Here is a 23,666-nt window from a genome sequence, read left to right on the forward strand (position 1 = left end):
GTGGGGAGGGCATGTGGGAGTGATGGAGTGTAGAGTGCTGGGGGAGAAAGGATGTTGAAAGTTTAGATGAAGTGATCGGAATGTGAGAATGGCAATAACAATGGTGTGTCTAACCACCAGAATTGAAAGAACAGACAGCCCCACTGTCTGTGGGGGGAGGGGAAAAAGGGCATGATGACAGAGAATGTAACAAGTAAAGCAAAAACAAAGAGAAGAAATAGAAGTTAGTTCACAATTTGTAGATGTGGAACTCAATATTAAGTCCAGAAGGCTGTAAACTGACAGTCCCAGTGGGATTGTCTATTCTTTTCAGTCTGGCAGTTAGACACACCAGTGTTCTACCATTCTCGCATTCCGATTGCTTCATCTGAACTATCAACATCTTTTCTCCTCAGCATTCCAACCCTTTCCCCCCCACTATTGCATAAAAGCTGCTCCCTCCAAACTTCATGTCAGCTCTGATGAAGAGTCATCAAAATTTGACGTTAGTTTGCTTTCTTTCCAACAGTTTTTGTCTTCATCAGAATTAACTTCCCTTCCCCAGTTAGATTCATTCCAATCGAGACATGTGATGCTTCAGATACCTGATTGCATGATTCAACCATGTCAACATTGCTCTTTGGTCTCGAGTTCAGCTTTTATATGCCTTCGGCTGCCCCGAGTGAAAGCTTCTCGACAGTCATTCCCTTCAATTTTACCTAAACTTCTACCACAGTAGTAGACGGTGCCATGTATAACTAGAGGAGGAGACCAAGATGATACGGCAATATTACGGACAACTATGTGGTTAATGATACCAAGAGTGGGACAGGAAGGGAAAGGATTAACAAATATGGAAAAGCAGCAGTAAATGGGATCAAATGGGGTAAAAATAAAGGTAAGAAGGCATAATTAATAACTCCTTACTCAACTGTACACAGCATTTAGAACAAGAGAGATGAATTAACAGCATAAATATATGTTAACTGGTATGATCTTACAGCTATTACAGAGATATGGTTGTCAGATCAAAGTTGGGATTGTTTTTCCTTTATTCATTCACAGAATGAGGGTGTCGCAGGCTAGGCAGCATTTATTGCCCAGAGGACAATTCAGAGTCACTTACATTGTTGTGGGTCTGGAATCACATGTAGGCCAGACCAGGTAAGGTTAGTAGTTTCCTTCCCAAAAAGATATTAATGAACCAGTTGGGTTTATGCAACAATTGCCACAATGGATTCATGGTCTTCATTAGACTCTTAATTCCAGACATTTTTTATTGATTTCAAATTGCACCATCCCCTATGGTGGCATTCGGACCCAGGTCTCCAGAACATTATCTGGGTCTCTGAATTAACAGTTCAACGATAATACCACTAAGATATTGCCTCCCCTTTAATATTCAGGTTATGTGAATTTTCAAAAGGGTAGGCAGGATGGAGATGGTGGTGGGATAACATTTTTGGTATGGTATGGAATAAGTATGATAGCAAGAAATGATCTTGGATTGGAAGATGTACAATCCATTTGGTTGATGGCAAATAAAAAGGGAGAGAAGACACTGATAGAACAGTAATTATACACTTCAAAAGGGAATAAATTAGTACATAATGACACAATATAGCAAAAGCTGTACATCAGTCATAGGTAACTTTCATCATCGTGTCGATTGAGATAGTCGGATTGGCAGAGAAAGCCATGAAGAAAAATCCATAAAGGGTAGTCATGACAGTTTTATAGAACTATATGTGGTGAACGCAAGCAGGGATCAGGCTACCTTGGGCCTAGCTATGTGCAATGAGGCAGGGTGAACAATGATGTTGGAGTACAAGATCCCCAAGGAAATAATGACCACAACAGAATTTATGGCAGAATTAACATTCTAATATTGGCAGAATTTAGAATTCAATTTGACAAGGAAATATTTGGGTCAGACACAATTGTGTCAAACTTAAATGAGGGTAATTACAAAGGATTCAAGGCAGAGCTGGCTGGACTGGGAAACAGTTTATCAGGAAAGATGGGTTTAAGAAAACAGTTTGTGGCTGACAGAAAATATATATTCCACTGATTAGGAACCATGGTTAACCAAGGGAGTTAAGGATAACATCAAAAAAGTTAAAAATCACACAACACCAGATTATAGTTCAACAGGTTTAATTGGAAGCACACTAGCTTTCGGAGCGTTGCTCCTTCATCAGGTGATAGTGGAGGGCTGGCAGACAGAATAGGTGATAGCTGGATAATATGTTAACAGCTAACCTAAGAATGCAACTTTAAAAAACAAGGTTTTGTGATTTCACATGAAAGAAGTGAAACTATCATGGTATTCAAACAGATGAAAGACTCAACAGACAATCAATTTTTCAATGTATAATTTCAGTTACATCACACTGTAAATTTTTGCTATAAATTCTGTGTGTTAGGATTGAGCCCTCCACTACCTCCTGATGAAGGAGTGATGCTCTGAAAGCTAGTGTGCTTCCAATTAAACCTGTTGAACTATAATCTGGTGTTGTGTGATTTTTAACTTTGTACACCCCAGTCCAACACTGGCATCTCCAAATCAAATTGAAAGAATGTATACAATGTGGCAAAGATTTGTGGTAAGCCAGAAGATTGAGAAAGATTGTGAAACAAACAAAAAATGACAAAAAAAGGAGAAAATAACCTTTGAGAGTAAATGCTTGCACACTATGAGAAAACAAATCAGCATGACTTCATAAAGGGGGAAATCATACCTGACAAATATACTAGAATTATCGACGAGGTAATAAACAGGATAGACTAAGGAGATACCTTCAATGTAACATACTTAAATTTTCAAAAGGGGTTTGAAAAGGTACCACATGATAGAACACTTTATAAGAGCCCAATGATGTTGGAAGTAATGTAGCTACATAAGCAGAGAATTGACTAAGTAATAGGAGACAAAGAGTTGGGTTAAGTGATCATTTCCAGGGGGGTCAGCCTGTAACTAGCAGTGTGCCACAGGGATAAGTGATTGGATCCAATCACTGATAATATCTTAGTCAAGTTTGTGGATGACACAAAAATAAGTGGGAAGACAAAAAGTAAGGGTGATATAAAGAGTCTGCCAGCGGAGAGAGACAAGTTAAGAGTGTGGACAAAACGTTGGTAGGTAGAGTGTAATGTGGGAAAATGTGAGGTCATGTACTTTGGCAAGAAGAATAGAGGAGCTGACTATTATTTAAACAGAGAATGACTGCAGAAATCTGCAGAATAAAGGGATTTGAGCATCCCCATGCATGAATCACAAAAGCATTTTTTGGAGCTCAGTGTGTACAATAGAGAAAGCAAATGGAAAGTTGGCCTTTATTTCAAAGAGACTGGAGTATAAAAAAGGGAGGTTTTACTATAACTCTACAAGGGACTAGTCAGACTACAGTTGGAATACTGTAAGTAGTTTTGGTCTCCTTATCTAAGGCAAGACCCATTGGCATTGGAGACATTTCAGAGAAGGTTCATTCAGTTGATGCCAGATATGGAGGAACTGTTTCGTGAGAAGAGGTCAAATATATTGGATCTGTATTCTTTGGAATTTGGAAGAGTGAGAGGTGACCCTATTGAAACATGCAATATTCTTAGGGGACTTTCCACAATGTGGAAAGTTTGTTTCTCCTAGTTGGAGAGTTTAGGAATAGACGGTATAATCTCAGAATAAGGGGTCACAGATTTAAGACAGAAATGAGGAAGAATTCCTTATCTTGGAGGATAGTGAATCTGCGAAATTCTTTACTGCAGATGGCTGTGGAGGTTGGGTTATTTAGTATATTTCAAGCTGATGTAGACAGATTTATAATCAATAGCAGAATCAAAAATTATAAGCAAAGGACAGAAAAGTAGAGTTGAGGATTCTCAGATCAACTATGATCACGTTGAATGGCTGAATGGCCTACTTCTGTTCCTATGTCTTTTGGTCTTAATCTGGGAATTATCTTAATAGACATTGATGGGCCTCTTGAGCTGACCACTTCAGGCACCTCTGAAGTTCTCGGTTTGCACTGAGTGAAATGGTATCGAGCTGGGCTTTAAACATTGCACCACAACCTTTGGCCCCAGGAGATCAACCCTGAGCAGAAATTTCTAGCTCACTTGCAACATGTGATATGCCCAGTAACTCAGGTGACATCTCACTTGCACAACTGCGAAGCATCGTTTAAGTGAGATGACTCGCCCAAGCTCTGGTGGCAATGCACCATCTAAGATGTTTGCCACCATTCTTTAACTTCAAAATAGAAAATATTGGACTTAATGGTTGACAGCACCATGCCAGTCAAAGATACCATGAAATGTAGAATGTTGTTGAGTAAATGTTGTCAGCAAATGTAAAAGAATAAGAAAATTAGATTATTTTTATAAATATATGTATGGAGCATCATGGAGCATTGATTGGTCTGAGATAAGTCTAACATAAATAACTCCTTTATTTATACCATATTCTGTGTCAGTCACTTTTTATGTTCATCAGGAAATTTAACAGTGGTTGTAAATGGAGCGCAGTTCTGACTTTGTGCTATCATATTTGTGCATTCCTATATCAACATGAGGTACGTAGGGTAATACTTCCATTAGCTCAGACCCTGTACAGAGTTACCACTGGGCCCATGATATCCACATTTTCTGATCATTCAGGAAATCAGGAGCATTGTACGATTTCTGACGCATGTACCCAGTAGGCAAAGCAACTTGATGAGGAATGTGCATAGATGAAATCATCCTCAACAGCCTCTGATATTAATGTATAGTGCACCTTGCAATTCATGATTTCAAAGTGAGGTTAGATTTTTTTGAAGACTTTTTTTAAAAATTAGATTCCTTCCAGTATGGAAACAGGCCATTTGGCCCAAGTCCACACCGACCCTCCAAGGAGACCTATTCCTCTACCCTATATTAACCCCTAGACTCATACACCTAACACCATGGGCAATTTAGCATGACCAATTCACCTGATCGGCATATCTTTGGATTGTGGGAAGAAACTGGAGCATCCAGAGGAAACCCACGCTGACAAGGGGAAGAACGTGCAAATTCCACACAATCGCCCGAGGCTGGAATTGAACCTAGGTCCCTGGTGCTGTGAGGCAGCAGTGCTAACTATGGGGCTACTGTGCTGCCTCTGTTTTGTAACAGTTGTCATTAAAACAGTGACACTAAAATAGTTGTTGTTTGTAAGCAATTACAACTTGTATTTAGCTTACAACTTGAATGTGGAAAAATATCCAATTATGTTTTATAGTAGTGTCCTGAGACAGTTCCATAGTGGAACAAGCTTCAGTCACAGCTTCATCTCTTGAAACCTTCAAGACCCATCTTTAGATCATTTCCAATAAAAAGTTGTCATTTAGAGGGCTATCATATCAGCAGATCATGCCTAGTACAGATAGCACTCTCCCCATAATAATTGATGGACCATGGATTTCAGACTGTGATACTGACACAACTTAAAGCAGCAGCACATGAAAACTCAAAATGCATTCGATAGAACTGAAACTAGCTTGGTGTCGATTGGTCAGCCAAAATACCCATATTACAACACTGCCAAAGTCCTATCTCAATTCCTAAATGTTGAGTTTCCACCTTAATTTCTTTTAAACAGTTCAATTAATTGTAAAATTGGCAACTAAAATTTGTTTTGACTATTTTTTATTCCCAAAATAGGGTGCATATGACATCTTTATCAATGTTAGAATCACATCTCCACCATGGTTTACATATAAAGGCCATTTTATCACTTCTCTTTTTTTTACCTTAATTTTGTTCTTTGCTGAAAAATAAGGACATAGTCTTAATTTAACTTTATTCAGGGTTGGGGAGGTGTTGGACGGGTTTGGGGTGGGGTGGGGATTGACGAGGTTGGAGAGATGTTGAATGGGATGGGGAGGGGCAGGGCTGGACGAGGTTCGGAGGCGGGGGTGGTGTTGAACGGGGTTTTGGGGTGGTGTTGGGGGTGGGGTCTCGCGCGCTGTGATACTGCCTTACCACCTGAACGAGGAGCAGACTTTAAAAACTCCGAGCCCCAGAGGAAAGGCATTTAATCGATTAATCACATAATCGATTATCTGAGTGAAATAGTTCCTGCCCATTTCCTGGAAAAGGGGTAATTTTTCAATTTTCTGAAGGAGTGTCCCACCAAAGCACCATGTGGGGAGGATGAAGTTTAGAAAATGACCTGTTAATTACAAAAATATTTAAATTTATTTTCACAGACAAATAAGATGTGCTGAAACAAACACAGCAGACACTGCAGACTATATGCACGAGTGTCTACTCAGAGGCAAAATTGGAATCTGTGGTCCATTACTTAGGAATTAAATAGAAAATTGGATGCTAGATTCATGAGCACACAATAATGTAAAGTGTGCTGGACACTACCTTGATATAATAGTTTTCATGCCAGATATGCAAGCAGGTGCATTGCATTTCAATCTGTTATATTAGAACTACAATGATCATGCTCCATGCTTCAGTCAATGCATTCTCTTAACATTGCACAACTGATTTGGTCCACATCACAAAATTTATTGTTGAGCCATAAACTTCACCTCTGTCCCTAAGCCCTCTCTACCCCTCTCCGTCACTGTCTCAAATAGCCACCAGACCACTTGTCACCTTGGAATCCTGAGCTGAGTCTTTGACCTCATATCTACTTTGTTACCAGGCCTACTTGAATACACGTCCATAACATAACTTGCCTCTACCGTGTTTCAGGGCATTGACTACTGAAACTCTCATCCATTCCCTTATTACATAGTCTTGATTATTCTAATGGTCTCATGGCCTAACTCTAGGTTTTTGCCTTTGATAAATCTGAATTCATCCATAGCTGTCTTGCCAGTATCCTGAAGCAAGTCTCTTTTGGCCATCACCTTTGTGATCTTCGCACAAACTTTGATCACCTTTGTATTGGCTGACCGACAATGGTTCAGGGTCCAGCAATAACTTGATTGAAAAATTCATACCCTTGTTTTAAAAAATTACCTGTTAATTCCAAAAGTATTAAATTTATTTTCACAGTAAGATGCTGAAACAAACACAGCAGACACTGCAAACTATATGCATGAGATTAAAAATCAGACAACACCAAGTTATAGTCCAACAGGTTTATTTGAAAACACTAGCTTTTGGAGTGCTGCTCCTTCATCAGGTGGTTGAAGGAGCAGTGCCCCAAAAGCTTGTGCTTCCAAATAAACCTGTTGGACTATTACGTGGTATGATGTGATTTTTAACTTTGCACACCCCAGTCCAACACTGATGTATCCAAATCATATATGCATGAGTGTCTACTCAGAGGCAAAATTTGATTCTGTGGTCCATTATTTGGGCATTAAGTAGAAAATTGGGTGCTAGATTCATGAACACACAACAATGTTTTTGCACATCTTTTTGAATAGTACCCTTTATTTCGTACTGTCACTCCATGTTTCTTCCATCATGTAAAGAAATACATTACTTTATTGAAGACAACACATAACAAAGGTTTGATATCAGTTTTCAAAGTAAAGTATGCTCAATTCAAGATCTAATTCACCTCATTAATTATGCTTTCTGAAATGTGGACAAGCATCATTATGGCACACCCAGGAGAGGTAAGCAATTTGCAAGTATTTAAGGGGATGGTGAATGAGGAATTATAGAGTTGATAGGATGAGGTTCAGATTATGCCTGAACCGTTGTGTTTCTACAGCAGTTTCTCTATTTGTTTCAGATTTCCAGCATCTGCAATTATTTGTTTTTATTTAAGTTCCAGTGTAGCATAAACATCAGTGTAGACTAGTTGGGACAAATAGCCTTTTCCTATGTTGTAATCTCTCTTTAATTCAAGTACTATGGAATGCTCATTAATTACCTAACTATAAAGAGTCATAGAGTCATATAGCACAGAAACAAACCCTTTGATCCAACCAGTCCACATCGAACATAGTGCCAAACTTAACTGGGTCCCACCTGCCTGCACCTTGCCTATACCCCTCCAAAGCTTTCTTCTTCATGTACTTATCCAAATGTCTTTTAAATGTTGCAATTGTTTCCACATCCATTACTACCTCTGGAAGTTCATTGCACATATGAATCACTCACTGTTAAAAAATTGCCTCTCACGTCCCTTTTAAATCTTTCTCCTCTCACCTTAAACATATGCCCCTCGTCTTAAAATCCCCCTTCAATGGGAAAAGACACCTGCCATTCATCTTATCTATACCCACCATAATTTTATAAACCTCGATAAGGTAATCCCTCTACATTCCAGTGAAAAAAGTCCCAGTTTATCCAACCTCTCCTTACAACTCAAACCTTCCATTCCTGGCAGCATCCTAGTAAATCTTTTCTGAACCCTCTCCAGCTTGATAATATCCTTCATATAACAAGGTGACCAGAAGTGTACATAGTATTCCAGAAGAGGCCTCACCAATGTCCTGTACAACATCAACAGGACTTCCCAACTCCTTTAGTCAAAGGTCTGAGCAATGAAGATAGGCCTGCTAAGTGCCTTTTTAACCACCTTGTCTACATGTGATTTAGTGTTGTTCTTCAAAAATTAATGAACAGAGACAAATGTTGCAGTTGTCGAGATCTTAGCTACTAAGACTAAATTAGAGAGCCATTTTGAAACATCACTAAAACATTATGTGAACAAAGGGGATACAATGGCAATTGGATTCTGAATTCATGGTCAGAATCAATTGAACAAGGGTCAGGATTTCAAGGCATCATGACAAAACCTGACCTAAATGAAAAATACAGAGAAGCTTTCAGTCCCACAGCAATGGTGTAATATACGCTTCTAAACATCTCTAAATGTGACAGACTAAAATTAGGAATACACACTGGAAATTCAATAATTGAAGGCTCACAGGACATATCATTCTCGGCAGCATTACTACCATGACAATGTTCGACCACTGAGTAAACTTCTAATTATTCATACTATGTTTTCAGAGATTTGGAATGATGTCATGGGTGCATCACAAATGAATAATTTTCCTACTGTGCTGAAAGGCATGTGACATATATATTAATATAATCTTTACAGTTTGGATTTCAAAATAATGACTCACTTTGTTCGTGGGTTACTGTTATGAAGGGTTTTTTTTAAGAAAGAAAAGATCAGGCAGTAGTTCGAGAACAGTGACTAAATCCAATATGTGTGAGAGAGCAGGTGAATGCAAACTCCTAGAGTGTCAATGGGAAATTGTTTATACTGTCACGGTTTATGATAGGTAGAGTAAACACTGAACGCAATTAGCTTGTTTCCCATTCAAAATAATCAAAGATTGATTTTTCATTTAGAAAATCCAGAAGTGGAATATTTAGAGGGCAGTTCAGAGGACACCAGACTGAGGTGAGAAGTAAATATCATTTATCTCCTAAAAATTAGATTTTCAGAGCAGATGAGGGATGCGTTACCTCAATAGGAAAGTTTGGTTTGTGCAACTTCCAGGCCATGAGTATTTGGTTGCAAATCTTCAGGTTATAGAAGCTGACAAGTTATGGGGAAAAGGCAGGAGAATGGAATTGAGAGACAGATCAGCCTAGATCAAATTGTGGAACAGGCTCAATGGGCTGAATGGCCTAATTCTGCTTCTATATCTTATGATCTTAAGATTCTCTCAGTTTTGTGAGTATTCATGGATGAAGACTCCACAGTTCATGGGACAGAAACTAGGAATGATCTGTTAGGTCGAACTTAAGGATCTGTGAAAGAGCGGTAACGTCTGGCTTTGAATCACTGAAATGTATACTTTGGTGAAATAGGTTAAAATTTTGTTTTACTGTGTGTTTAGATTTTTCTAAATTGTGTTCTATATCTATTTTGTTTTGTTTCTTTATCATTTGTGTAACAAACTTCTGTTCTGCTGTTAAAGAAACTACAGCATTGTATATTTTTCAGTGATCATTGTATTAATAAGCATTTATTTTTTAAAACTCTATCAGCCACATTTCCAGTCTGAGATCTGACTTGTCTACTAGTACCATCAGATGGGTTAATAACATTATGTTTCAAATAATTAACTCATAGTTTACAAAATCATCCACTTCTAAGTGTACATCTCACCATTTTATCAATAAAGCACAGAAATGTATTCATGTCAAACCAGGGTAATTACAATTTTAAATGATGATGTAAAATGACCATGTATTTTGTGCCCTGCCTGATTTTCTTCTTGACTGAAATCAACTAAAAAGGGTTGAATTTATAACTGGAAGCTAGTTTGCTTGTTTCCTCCTATTGCCCTATGTAGGAAATATCCCTCGGAACGTGGAAACAGAGGATGAAATGCACACCCAATATGCCTGTTACCACTAGATGGCTCTCCAGCACAAGAGCTTATGTGCAAAATTTGCCAACTGAAATGTTTTTGCATTTTATGTTCCTTTGACTAGCACATAATTAGCACATCACTGTAGAGATATTGCGATAATGTCTCCAAAAGAATAAAGCAGGCAGCTTTGTGCAATCTCTTCTGACTTTCACTTGGATTAAACTGCTGTGTGGGTGTGATTTATTTATTCATCAAAAAATGACAAATGATGTTGCTGAATTTTCACATCCTGTACTCTTGTGAGTCATGACACTGAAACAATGAAAGGGGAAAAGCTTCAGGTGTGTCAATTTCATAGAAATGGAGAAGAATCTGTGATAAGACATGTTTTGGGTGTTAATATCCTAAACTAAATGTTAATTAGGGAAGGCACATTGTCAGAATGCTGAAATTCAGAGGAACTCCAATGCCTCATGGTACTACGATAGAATTTTGTCCCAAAGTGAAAGCTGCAAATTAGAGGTGTGTTTAGATGCAAAAAATATTTTTGTACATTACCTAATTTTGCTTTTCTAATGGTCAAGAAATTCAATCTCACTGTTGTGTCAAGCAGTTGTTCCAAAAGGGTTAATGTTGGTGTCACATTGGCTGGGTCTAATCTATTGATGTCATACATAAGTGGCAGATAAGGATTTGTACTCTAGATTTTGGAGGGACTGGTATATCTGTAATCAGCTCCCTACAGTCCAAGTAATTACACCTGACCAAATGGAGTTGTACTTATTTCTCTCATGTAATAAACCTTCTTATTCTCCAAGGAAAGAACCTTTTCGATAGATAATCTATGATGGTATATCCTGTACCACTAATTACTGGATAGGCTCAAGATAAAGCAAAGGCAAATGAAGACTGGTGATGGAGGACCACTTCAAATAAACATGATCCATTGCCACATAAAATAGGTGGCAAATACCACAAGATACCAGCAGTAGTCATCCAGGAAAATATCACAATGCTGCAGTGGTGCAGATCTGACTGCCACCATGAGGAGCAGAAAACCAGAGGACTCAGTAGTAAAGAAAATGTACACAAGTTTGGTATGCATTCCTTTATTAGTCAGAGTATTGAGAACAGGAGTTGGGAGGTCATGTTGTGGCTGTACAGAACTTTGGTTAGGCCTCTTTTGGAATATTGCATGCAATTCTGGTCTCCTTCCTATCAGAAGGATGTTGTGAAACTTGAAAGGAATCAGAAAAGATTCACACAGATGTTGCCAGGGTTGGTGGATTCGAGCTATAGGGAGAGGTTGAACAGGCTGGGGCTGTTTTCCCTGTAGTGTCAGAGGCTGAGGGGTGACGTTATAGAGGTTTATAAACTCATGAAGGGCATGGATAGGATAAATAGACAAAGTCTCATCCCTGGGGTGGGGAGTCCAGAACTCGAGGGCGTAGGTTTAGGGTGAGAGGGGAAAGATGTAGAAAAGACTTAAGGGGCAACGTTTTAACACAGAGGGTGGTATGTGTTTGAAATGAGCTGCCAGAGGAAGTGGTGGAGGCTAGTACAATTGCAACATTTAAAAGGCATCTGGATGGGTATATGAATAGGAAGGGTTTGGAGGGATATGGGCTGGGTGCTGGCAGGTGGGATGAGATTGGGTTGGGATATCTGGTCGGCATGAACGAGTTCGACAGATGGGTCTGTTTCCATGTTGTACACCTCTATGACCCTAAGTGAATTTATTGCTTTAAGAACATCACTGCTGTCAGTAGCCAGTCAGTCAGCAACTGAAACATAGTTACCAACAAAGAGAGACAGCAGCAGCTATGAGATCTGCAAAAAGGCAAGCTCAGCATTCCAAAGGCAAAACTTCATTGTGAATCCTGTAAAAAGTATTGGGGCCAGAATGTGAACTGGGAAAGCCAGCCATACTTCAAAAATATTCTAATTAATACTCATAAGTAATAAGATTAACACAAAAGCTTTAACAAAGGAGGCTCTGTAAGGAGCAACTGAGTTTTCTGAAAAATCAATTTAAAGAAAGAAAAGGAATAACTTCAAGAAAAGTTGTGCAAAGACCAGAAAGGGAAGGGAGAGCAGTATAAAAGAGAATTCTCACAATGAGCATTGCTGCTTCCAATATCAGGAATCATAAGGCAGATCTGCAAGGAACAATGAAAGATCCAGAAAAGAACTTCAGTTGGAGCCAAAGGATCTGGAAGGCTTCAGAATTTATTCAAGCTGGTAATGAGCAAATTCTTAAAAAATTTGGTGGAGGAATCTAACAGAAGAAACATAACAAGGAAAAAATTAAAGAGCTAGAAAGTTCAGAACTCTGTAAGTAAGCTGTAGCCTTTACTTAAAAGGTTGTAAAGAGGAAAGTGCTTGGAGTTTTAGACAGTGAAAGGAGGAAAAATAAATATTTACCCAGAAAGAAGCAGTAAAACTCCATATTTACTGCAGAAGGTAGGAAATCCTTTTAAGTAGTGAGTGGCTGCCATTTCAGAAGTTGGGAAAAGTCTGGAAAAGATGTGCAAACTCCAGTAAGATACAAAGAATTATAGTATTACACAGAAATAGATTTAAATGCTTGAAAGTAGTACATTACTACACATCAACCAGTAACATGTTTTAAAGCTTTCTGGAAGAAGTCAATGCAGTCAAATGTATTTAATAGATTTAATAAAGGTGATGACCTGGTGATAGTAACACTGGATTGTGAATCCAGAGACCCACATAAAGTTCCGGGGAATAACGTTCGAAGCAAGGGTGGAATTTGAATTCAATATTTAAAAGTCTGGAATTAAGAGTCTAATGATGACCATGAATCTACTGCTGATTGTAAGAATAACCCATCTGGTTCACTAATGTCTTTAAGGAAGGAAATCTGCTATCCTTACCTGGTCTGGCTGACATGTGACTCCAAACCCATAGCAATGTGGTTGATTCTTAACTGCACTCTGGCCAATTAGGGATGGGCAATTAATGCTGCTGAGCCAGAGACACTCTCATCCTGTGAATGAATAAAGAAAGCAATATATAAATAATGGAAATACTGCAACATAGCTGTGGTACTGAGTCTGACGACCTCTGCAGTCATTTAATTTAAAACAATTTAAACAGATAGAAGCTTGGCTGTCTGGCAGAAAGCAGAGAGTGGAGATAAAAGGGTCCTTCTCAGGGTGGCAGTTGGTAACAAGTGGTATTCCACAAGGCTCAGTGTTGGGATCACAACTTTTCACTTTATACATTAAGGAACTGAGGGCATTCTGGCTAAGTTTGCAGTTGGTACAAAGATAGGTAGAGGGACAGGTGGCATTGAGGACACTGGGAGGCTGCAGAAGGATTTGGGCAGGCTAGGAGAGTGGGCAAAGAAGTGGCAGACAGAATACAATGTGGGAAATTGTGAGATCATGCACTTTGGTAGGAAGAAGAGAGGCATGGATTATTTCCTAAATGGGGAGAAAATTCAGAAATGTAAAGTGCAAAGAGACTTGGGAGTTCTGTCCAAGATTCTCTCAAGGTAAACTTGCAGGTTGAGTCAGTAGTTAGAAGGCAAATGCAATGATGGCAGTTTTTTGAGAAGACTTGAATATAAAAGCAGGGATGTATTGCTGAGGCTCTTTAATGCTCTGGTCAGAACACATTTGCAGTATTGTGTGAAGTTTTGGGCCCTAAATCTTGAGAAGGGTGTGCTGGCCCTGGAGTGTGTTCACGAGAATAGTCCCAGGAGTGAAAAGCGTAACATATGAGGAATGTTTGAAGACTCTGGTTTTATACTCAATGAAGTTTAGAAGGATGAGGGGAATCTAAATGAAATATATAGACTTCTGAATGGTCTGGACAGAGTAGATGTTGGGAAGATGTTTCCAATGTTAGGAGAGACTATGATCCAAGGGAACAGCCTTAGAGTAAAGGGTAGACCTTTTAGAATGGAGTTAAGGAGAATCGTCTTCAGCCAGAGAGTAGTGAATCTATGGAATTTATTGCCACAGAAGGCTGTGGAGGCCAGGTAATTGAGAATATTTAAGACTGAGATAGATAGGTTCTTGAGTATCAAGGGAATTAAGGGTTATGGGAGAAAGCAGGAGAATGGGGTTGAGAAACGTATCAGCTATGATTGAATGGTGGACTGAATGTCCAAATTTCTGCTCCTATCTGTTATGGCTTATGGTCATAGTACAAGAATATAAGCTTAAATAACAGCAGATTGCAAACAGTTAAAAATATCTTTACCATAACAAGATTAAATTGCACATTGAAAAGAAATGAAAGCACGTATAATATTCCCTTGAAGTGGGGGGGTCTTGCAGTACAGTAGTAAGTGTCATTGAACCGGAACATCCAGATCAAGTCTCATCTGCCCTAAAAGTGTGTTACAACATGACTGAGAAGCATAATTTAAATAGCAATACCACTTCTTAGCAGATGCAATGTCAGAGAAGGACCATACTGAATTCAAGATTGGACTTCATGGAAATGACAATTCATAGGAAAGAGTACTGCCTCAAAATTAAAGACTTAGACTGAAAAAGTTAATGCATTTGTATTCAATAAGTCTGACATTATTTACAAACAAAACCTAAGTGATTACAGGCACTCTTGGAGATGACCTAAATGCTTCTGATAATTACTTCAATTTAAGAATGATTCAAGCTTTTAAAAGAACAAACTTTAACAGAATAGCAGTTTTGAGGAGTATCTATAGACAATTTCATTTATGACTTCTATAGACTAGTGGAAAACTGTCAATATGGAGCTTTACAATCAGAATTCACAAGATACAAAATTATTTTTGGAATTCATGATAAAACTGTCAGATTTCTTACATTTGAAGGAAAATTTAACTTCAGATACAGCTCGTCAAATTCTGCTAGATATACAAACCAGAAAGCGTCAAGCAGATGCTGAGAAAAGATGACCAAACCTACTTCAAGAGAGCAACACAGTTTACTTACTTTATAAGTTATGGATAAGACAACAGAGAGATCAAACCCATCACCTGATGCAAACAAAAGTATCCAAACTGCAGAGCAATAATGGATCGCAATCTTAGACAATATCCAACAGTCACTCAAGAATGCTACAATTTCAAATTTCTTCTTCCAAAAGACGTACAGAAATAAGATGTGGTTTCAAAATAGTGGAAGTACTAGTGCTCACACATGTAAAAGGATCCACCATTGTCGAACACATGCCATCATTAGAAAATGTACCAGCATTTGATGTGTGTAACCTCGATTGGAAACGATACAAAGACATTCAAATGCATGTAGATATAGTCTGATTCAAGTAAGAGATGCCTTTCGTTTATTTTGATACAGTCAAGCTATAATTGTTTGCTGTTTCCTTGATATGCTATTGTATAGAACCGAACTGCATTGGTGACTATGTATATAAATAAAGACATTTTTTATGAATAAAGCATATTTTGAAATAAAAGAAAATACATTCTCAGGCAACAAATCCAATGAGCCAGGGGATACAGACTTATCTGTTTCAATGGACAACCCCCTGTTGATTTTGCTATTGAGTGAGTGTTATTGTTCTATCAGATTAGTTGCTATGGCTGAAGAGCAGAGACTACAGTTCATGAGAGATTAAATTTGGGGGAGAAGGGGTAAAGGTAAATGTAATATAATTATATACATAACTGTATAGTGAGTTAACTTTGTGTCAAAATGTTTGAGATAGACATTAAGTAAATTAATATTCTGAAAACATTAATATCCATGTAACATTTGGCTCCCACCATTCTGCTGATAACACACACAGTCTGAGGATGAAACAAAGAGTTCTGGTCCAGTTTTTGAAAGGGGCAAATGTCACTGTGCCACCTCTCCAAGGTCCTGGTCATTGTGCATGACCATATGGAGTTGTACTTATGGCTCGTATTACAATGTCAAAAGAGCATATAGAACATAGAACATAGAACAGTACAGCACAGAACAGGCCCTTCAGCCCACGATGTTGTGCCGACCACTGATCCTCATGTATGCACCCTCAAATTTCTGTGACCATATGCATGTCCAGGAGTCTCTTAAATGTCCCCAATGACCCTGCCTCCACAACTGCTGCTGGCAACGCATTCCATGCTCTCACAACTCTCTGTGTAAAGAACCCACCTCTGACATCCCCTCTATACTTTCCTCCAATCAGCTTAAAACTATGACCCCTCGTGTTAGTCATTTCTGCCCTGGGAAATAGTCTCTGGCTATTGACTCTATCTATGCCTCGCATTATCTCATATATCTCAATTAGGTCCCCTCTTCTCCTCCTTTTCTCTAATGAAAAAAGTCCGAGCTCAGTCAACCTCTCCTCATTAGATAAGTCCTCCAGTCCAGGCAGCATCCTGGTAAACCTCCTCTGAACCCTCTCCAAAGCATCCACATTTTTCTTAAATACAATTATGTATTTAATAATTGTGTTATTAGAACAGCATATTAATAGAACTGTTCAGCTGAGTGGTAGTGGTTAGTTAGGGGCAAGAGTGTTCAGTTTATTAATAGTTTTTGTTAGTATTCCCTGTTAGAGCTAAATAAATTGTTTCTTTTTATTTATACAGTGGAAATCAGGCATCTTCTATCATTCATTCATTTTAACTGATTATGAGGCAAGGCGGCTTTTCTGGATGTTTGGTTTTAAGTGGCAGAGGGGCTCGACTTTGTAATAGTTTGTGGGCTCGTCTGGGATTTGGACAGTTTTGGACAGATCCAGGCTGGGATTTGGACAGGGTTGGAGAGGTTTAGGTGGATCTGGATGGATTTGGATAGATTTGAACAGATTTGTGGTAGGAAAGGTCCCAGCAGATTTAAACAGATTTAATTGGCAATTGGTGTCCTAGATCTTTAAATAAAACTGAGGTGAGAAATATCTTTTTTTAATTTCAGCTCCTTGTAGTTAGTTAGATTAAAAGCAAGAGAAATGGCATTTGCAGTTACTAAATGTTTTCCGGGGGAAGAAGAAGTGACTGAGAGTTTTACAAAATGTGAGCGTGGAAAAGCTTCTGCAATTGGCAGACAAGCTGGAGCTGGAATTGTCTGTGTCTCTGAAAAAAGATGAGGTTATTACTGAAATAACTCAACATTTAAATGTGCTGAAGAGGTCACTAGAATCTTTAGAAATAGCTAAAATTCAACTGCAGATGAAGCATCTTGAGTTACAAGAGAAAGAAAGGGAGAGAAGATTCTTAGCAGAGCAAAGAGAAAGAGAGATAGAAGAGAAAGAAATAGAGAGAGAAGATAAAGAAAGGAAAACAAGAGCCATGATAGAAGATGAAGAAAGGGAGAGAAGGTTCTTAGCTGAGCAAAAAGAGAGGGAAAAGAGGGAGCAAGAAAGAGAGTTTGAACTTTGTCAGTTGTAAATTGAACAGGAAAGTCAATTTAACAGAATGAAGTTAGAAGGTAGGCTTAGAGAGGTGGAGAGTGATGATGAGCAAACCCATCGTTGACAAAGACATGGTAAGGATGTATATAAATATGTTAAAATGTTGCCACATTTCGATGAAAATGATGTTCAAGCCTTTTTTTATTGTATTTGAAAAGTTGCTAGGCAGATGGAGTGGCTAGAAAACTTGTGGGTAATGCTTAAGAACCTATGTAGATGAACAGAAAGTTCAAGAAGTGGGAAGAGCAGTAGAGATGGCAGATGAATATGCTTTGGTGCATAAGATGAAATTTAGCTTATGACAGGAATTTCATCCTGTGAGGGATAGAAATTGAGAGAAGGGGAGATCCTACACTACAAAGCGAAAAGAAGATCATCCTGGATATAGCTTACCACAGGTGAAAAAAGAAACCCAAGAGGATGAAAAGGAGGTGAAAGGTCTCAGGCATTTCCATTGTGGTAAGGTGGGACTTGTAAAGTGCCAGTTCTGCTTGTTGAAGGAATACAGTGGGGGAAAAGATGTGGTGAAAGGAGCTAAGCCAATGGGATTAGTGTAAGAAGTAAAGGAAACCCTAATAAAGGTCAAGGACCTGCAGGAAAATGCATAGTGTTGGCAGGGGCTGGGTATTGAGTTAGCGCATGATCTCAATAAAGGTTTCATCTCTGCGGGTAAAATTTACTCAGGAAGAACAGGGGGCGAAAGAGAAAGAAGTTATAATTTTAAGAGACATGGGATCTGGTCGGTCTCCAATAGCAGACATGAAAGTATTCACACTCTTTCTGATGTGTTACCTGAGAGGATGATAATTCTAGGAATAGATGGACAGAAATTTAATGTTCCCCTGTTGTAAGATCAAGTTGGAGAGCCAAATCAAGACTGGGGAAGTGGTAGTGGGAGTGACTGATTGAGAGTCAATTCCAGGTATACAGTTTGTTCTGGGAAACAACCTAGCATGATCCAAGGTGGGAGTGATGCCCCTTGTGGTGGAGAAATCAAAGTAAAACCAGGGAATTGAGGAGTTGAAAGACAATTACTTTGCTATTTTTCCAGACTGTATAGAAACAAGATCCCATTTTTGTAAGTTATAGCAAGAAGGAAAAACTAAACAAAAAGATGAAGGAGTCGAGATTCAGTTAGCCGACACCCTGTTTGACGTAAAGGTACAGGAAAATCCTGAACAGGTAGAAGGTCACGCAGAGGTGTTTTGTCCTGAAAGGCTAATGGGCTTACAACAGAAAGACGAGATGATAAAAGATCTATATCATGACACATACTCAGAAAATGAATCACAATATATTCCTGACATTTATTATCTTAAGGATAGAATCCTAAAGCAAAATTGGACACCATGGCAGGTTAGTGCAGAGGAGAAATGGGCAAATGTGCAGCAGATGGTGTTGCTGATAGCATACTGACAGGAAGTATTATGGGTGGCACGTGAATTACTGATAGGAGGTCATCTATGTGTGAGGAAGACTCAGATCAAGGTACAAGAGCACTGGATTGCATAAGGATGTGGTTGAATTTTGTCCTACCTATAAAATGTGTCAGAGGATAGGAAAGCCACCGGAGAAACATATGTTAGTTAATGGCCCATAGAGTAAGGAATCAAATCTAGATGACATGGATTTTGATGTACCTCAAAATACTATAAATAACGAGGAAGTCCTTGAAGAATGGGATGGGATAGTGAGCTATCTGTCTCAGGAGCAAAGGACCGAATTGAGGGTATATGCAGGAATAGAATAGGGAGGACTATTATTGTTGTGCATGAGGTTTAAGTAGGGAATGCTGTGTCAATACGCCAACACCCCTACAGGCTTAATCCTCTCAAAGCCACACAGGTCCAGAAGAAAGTAGATGCAACGCTCAATGAAGATATCATCAAACCAAATCAGAGTGAGTGGAGTTCGCCAATCGTGCTAGTTCCCAAACCTGATGTGATTGAACGATTTTGTATGGACTATTGGAATGTCATTGCCATAACTAAATCAGACTCCTGTTCAATACCAAGGTTGGAGGACTGTAGAGAGAATGTTGGATAAGCTATTTACATCACGTAGTTGGAATTACTGTGTGGTTATTGGCAGGTACTTTTATCAGAGAATGTTAAAGAAGTTTCTGCATTGATAACCCCAAATGGGCTATATCAATTCAAAGTGATGCCTTTTGGAATGAAGAATGCACCAGCCATGTTCCAAAGACTCATGAACAGAGTTCAACTAGATCAAACAATTGTGCCGTTTATCTTGACGATCTTTAGCCATTCATGGAATGATCACATGGTACAGTTATCAGAGCTCTTTGAATAGTTACAAAAATCAAAACTGGTAATAAGCTTGAAGAAAACAGAATTTATGAAGGCAGAGGTGACATTCTTGGAATATAACATCGAACAAGAAATGTTGACCCCAAGAAATGTGAAGATGAAGGCCTTCGAGGAATTTCCACGACCATCCTCGAAGAGAGAGGTGCTTTGATTTTTGGGACTGAGAGGATTCTACCAGAAGTTTGCACCAAACTTCAGCAGCATGGTGACACTGCTGACGGATTTACTACAGAAGAACAGGAAATTTTGGTGGATAGAATAATGTCAGGATGCATTTGAGAATTTAAAAGCCACGTAACCATCCCACCAGTTTTAGCTAAATCAAATTTTTTGAAACCCTTTAAAGTTGCAATCGATGCTAACAATATAGAGGTTGGAGCATTATTGATGCAAGAAGATGATGTCAAACTGAATGGCCAATTGGCTCCTTTTCAAAGAAACTCAATATTCACCAGAGAAAATATAACATCATCAAAAAAAAAGTTATTGAGTTTGGTACTGGCCTTGCAACATTTTAATGTTCATTTGACAAACAATATTTCAGAGACAGTTGTGTACACAGACCACAACCCTCTCACATTTTTGGAAAGATTTAAATACAAAAATATGAGACTATTTTGTTGGATTCTTATGTTGCAGACTTTTAATTTACAAATTACACATGTTACGGGTTGTAAAACGTGATTGCACTAGTGTCCCTGCTGACTATATCTGCGGGAAGTGCACCCAACTCCAGCTCCTCAAAAAGCGCGTTAGGGAACTGGAGCTGGAGCAGGATGAACTTCGGATCATTCGGGAGGCAGAGGGAGTTATTGAGAGGAGTTACAGGGAGATAGTCACTTCTAAGGTACAAGAAAATGGCAGATGGGTTACAGTCAGGGGACGGAAAGGGAACCGGCAGGCAGTGCAGGCATCCCCTGTGACCATTCCCCTCAATAATAAGTATACTGTTTTGGATACTGTTGGGAGGGACACTTACCAGGGGAAAGCAGTGGGGCACAGGACTCTGGCACAGATTCTGTCCCTGCTGCTCAGAAGGGAAGAGGGAAGAAGAGCAGAGCAGTAGCCATTGGGGACTCCATAGTTAAGGGAACAGATAGGAGGTTCTGTGGGGACGAGAGAGACTTACGGTTGGTGTGTTGCTTCCCAGGTGCCAGGGTCCGTGATGCTCCTGATTGTGTTTTTGGGATCCTTAAGGGGGAGGGGGAGCAGCCCCAAGTCGTGGTCCACATAGGCGCCAACGACATGGGTAGGAAGAGAGATGGGGATTTAAAGCAGAAATGCAGGGAGCTAGGATGGAAGCTTAGAGCTAGGATGAACAGAGTTGTTGTCTCTGGTTTGTTGCCTATGCCACGTGCTAGTGAGGCAAGGAATAGCGAGAGAGAGGAGTCAAACACGTGGCTACAGGGATGGTGCAGAAGGGAGGGTTTTGGATTCTTAGATAATTGGGGCTCTTTCTGGGGTAGGTGGGACCTCTACAAGCAGGATGGTCTTCATCTGAACCAGAGGGGTACCAATATCCTGGGGTGGGAAATTCACTAGGCGGGGAGAAATTCGCTAAGGCTATTGGGGTGGGTTTAAACTAATCCGGCAGGGCGATGGGAACTAAAATTGTAGTTCAAGTATAGAAAAGGTTCAGAGTAGAGAGGTCCGAAATCATGTTTCAGGGACGCAAGATGGCACCTGCAAGCAAGACGTTGGTTTGAAGTGTGTCTACTTCAATACCAGGAACATCCGGAATAAGGTAGGTGAACTTGCAGCTGGGTTGGTACCTGGAATATCGATGTTGTGGCCATTTCGGAGACATGGTTAAAGCAGGCACAGGAATGGTTGTTGCAGGTTCCAGGATTTAGATGTTTCAGTAAGAACAGAGAAGATGGTAAAAGAGGGGGTTGTGGCATTGTTGGTCAAAGACAGTATTTCAGTTGCAGAAAGGATGTTTGGGGACTCATCAACTGAGGTAGTATGGGCTGAGGTTAGAAACAGGAAAGGAGAGGTCACCCTGTTGGGAGTTTTCTATAGGCCTCCGAATAGTTCCAGAGATGTAGAGGGAAGGATAGCAAAGGTGATTCTCGATAGGAGTGAGAGAGAGAGACAAGGTAGTTGTCATGGGGGACTTCAACTTTCCAAATATTGACTGGGAACACTATAGTACAAGTACTATAGATGGGTCAGTTTTTGTCCAGTGTGTGCAGGAGGGCTACCTGACACAGTATGCAGACAGGCCAACAAGGGGCAAAGCCACATTAGATTTGGTACTGGATAATGAGCCCGGCCAGGTGTTAGACTTGGAAGTAGGTGAACACTTTGGTGATAGCGAACACAATTCTGTTATGTTTACTTTAGTGATAGAAAGGGATATACCACTGGGCATGAGTTGCAGCGAGGGTAAAGGCAATTACGATGCGATTAGTCAAGATTTAGGAAACATAGGATGTGGAAGGAAACTGCAGGGGATGGGCACATTAGAAATGTGGAACTTATTCAAGGAAAAGCTCCTGTGTGTCCTAGATAAGTATGTACCTGTCAGGCAGGGAGTAAGCTGTAGAGCGTGGGAGTCGTGGTTTACAAAGGAAGTGGAATCTCTGGTCAAGAGGAAGAAGAAGGCTTATGTTAGGATGAGAAGTGAAGGCTCGGTTAGGGCACTTGAAGATTACAAGGTAGCCAGGAAAGACCTAAAGAGAGAGTTCAGAAGAGCCAGGAGGAGACATGAGAAGTTGTTGGCAGATAGGATCAGGGTAAACACTAAGGCTTTCTATAGATATTTAAGGAATAAAAGAATGACGAGAGTATAGATTAGGTTAGATTACATTACAGTGTGGAAACAGGCCCTTCGGCCCAACAAGTCCACACCGACCCGCCGAAGCGCAACCCACCCATACCCCTACATTTACCCCTTACCTAACACTATGGGCAATTTAGCTTGGCCAATTCACCTGACCTGCACATCTTTGGACTGTGGGAGGAAACTGGACACCCGGAGGAAACCCACGTAGACACGGGGAGAACGTGCAAACTCCACACAGTCAGTCGCCTGAGGTGGGAATTGAACCCGGGTCTCTGGCGCTGTGAGGCAGCAGTGCTAACCACTGTGCCACCGTGCCGCCCATGATTAGGGCCAATCAAGGATAGTAGTGGGAAGTTGTGTGTGGAGTCAGAGGAGATAGGGGAAGCACTTAATGAATATTTTTCAACAGTATTCACTCTTGAAAATGACAATGTTGTCGAGAAGAATACTGAGATTCAGGCTACTAGGCTGGGTGGGATTGAGGTTCACAAGGAAGAGGTATTAGAAATCCTGCAGAGTGTGAAAATAGATAAGTCCCCTGGGCCGGATGGGATTTATCCTAGGATCCTCTGGGAAGCCGGGGAGGAGATTGCCGAGCCTTTGGCATTGATCTTTAAATTGTCATTGTCTATAGGAATAGTGCCAGAAGACTGGAGGATAGCAAATGTGGTTCCCCTGTTCAAGAAGGGAAGTAGAGATAATCTCGGTAATTATAGACCAGTGAGCATTACATCAGTTGTTGGTAAAGTGTTGAAAAAGGTTATAAGAGATAGGATTTATAATCATCTAGAAAAGAATAATTTGATTAGGGATAGTCAGCATGGTTTTGTGTAAGGTAGGTTGTGCCTCACAAACCTTATTGAGTTCTTTGAGAAGGTGACCAAACAGGTAAATGAGAGTAAA

The sequence above is a fragment of the Chiloscyllium plagiosum genome, chromosome 6, assembly GCF_004010195.1.
Source record: "Chiloscyllium plagiosum isolate BGI_BamShark_2017 chromosome 6, ASM401019v2, whole genome shotgun sequence".
NCBI classification, from domain to species: domain Eukaryota; kingdom Metazoa; phylum Chordata; class Chondrichthyes; order Orectolobiformes; family Hemiscylliidae; genus Chiloscyllium; species Chiloscyllium plagiosum.